General features: G+C 50.1%; 1 pseudogene across 1 annotated transcript; it reads right to left on the reverse strand.

Moving 5' to 3' along the window:
* Window positions 1-356: 356 nt before the first annotated feature.
* LOC105806780 lies at window positions 357-952 on the reverse strand (annotated as a pseudogene). The gene has a single exon (XR_001137291.1). The product of XR_001137291.1 is annotated as an SLAM family member 9 pseudogene (transcript).
* Between the last annotated feature and the right edge of the window lie 464 nt (window positions 953-1,416).

The following is a 1,416-nucleotide window of genomic DNA, read 5'->3' on the forward strand; positions in this document are numbered from 1 at the left end:
AGATTTTATTTTATGGCACCAATTTTTGATGTTAGAAACATCTTCAGCAACAATCCCGTGATGTTGAACATCATAAGGCTTCAAAATATAGCAGAAAGAAGGCGGGTTCTGGCTCAGACTAACTTAGGTTTGAATCTCAGCCTCACCATGAATTAATTTACTTGTGTCTCTCTTCTTTTCTTTTCTTCTGTACAGTGGTGTGGTAGGCAGACTTTTTTTTTTTTTTTTTTTTTAGTGGTCACTTAACTCGACTTTATTGCCAGATAATCTTTCCTCAGGGCGCCCTTTGGATACCCACCCCTGAGCCCCTCTCCCCCAACCCTGGAGGAGGAGAGCCGAGGAAGGCTATCCCGGGGGCTGGGAAGAATCAAAGCTCAGGACGGGGGTCCCCAAGGAGCAGTCAGACAGGGCTGGGGCCAGGCGTCCTCTTCTTCCTCGGTTTCATTCTGTTTCTCCTGAGTTTCTTCATTCTTGGCATTTTGCCTCTTTTCCAGACTCGGGTGATCCAGATCCCCACGGCCAGGATTACCAAGAGCAAGAGGAGGAGCAACACCTTGGCCAGGAGGCAGAAGGCTGTTGAGGGGTTCTCAGAAGGATATCTGGGATCTGCACAGAAGGAGCCAGCAGGGATAGGACGAGAACTGACATTGCTGACAGGGTTGCTGGCCCTGCAGGTGTAGGAGAGGGCACTGTCCCCAGGCCTCCAGGATGTGCTGAGGACAGGGCCTTCATGTACTGTCTCAGTGTTGTCCCCCCAGCAGAGCCAGCTGTAGGTCACATCCATGCCTGCCTTCTCCACGGAGCATGTCAGGGACATATCACAGGTGCGTTCCCCAGAGATCTCAAAGTTCACAGCGATTTGGGGTTCTGACAGCCTTCGGTAGACATGTAGATTGTAGTGCCTCATGGCAAAGATCTGGGATGTCCCCAGGTTGACTTGAGCTTGGTAAAGCCCTGAGATGATGGCTTTCAGGTATTCATGCCCTTGAGTAATCACCGACATTTGTGGATTGGTTGGATCTAGCGCATTGCTTCTAATGAATAGAACATGACCAAAGTGCTGGGCTATCATTTGCAAGATTAGGTTACATAAGAACTGTAACCCCATCTAGTGGCCCCCTCTCTCCCTCTCTCCCTCCCTCCCTCCCTCTCTCTCTTTCTCTCTCGTTCTCGTTGATGTCTGGCTAATAGCCAGAAAGGACCTGAGGTTCGCCAACAGCCGTGTGAGATGGGAGTACAGTTTACTGGAAGCTTGGAAGTGGATCCTTCCCTAGTCGATCCTTGAAATGACTCCAGCATCAGCCAATACCTTGAGTGCAGCCCTGTGGGAGACCTTGAAGCAGAGGACCCGGCTAAGCGGGTCTCACAGAAGCTGTGAGTTCAATAAAAGAGCATTGTTTTAAGCTGCTGAGTTTG

This window comes from Propithecus coquereli, unplaced genomic scaffold, assembly GCF_000956105.1.
Source record: "Propithecus coquereli isolate 6110/MARCELLA unplaced genomic scaffold, Pcoq_1.0 Scaffold146, whole genome shotgun sequence".
Taxonomy (NCBI): domain Eukaryota; kingdom Metazoa; phylum Chordata; class Mammalia; order Primates; family Indriidae; genus Propithecus; species Propithecus coquereli.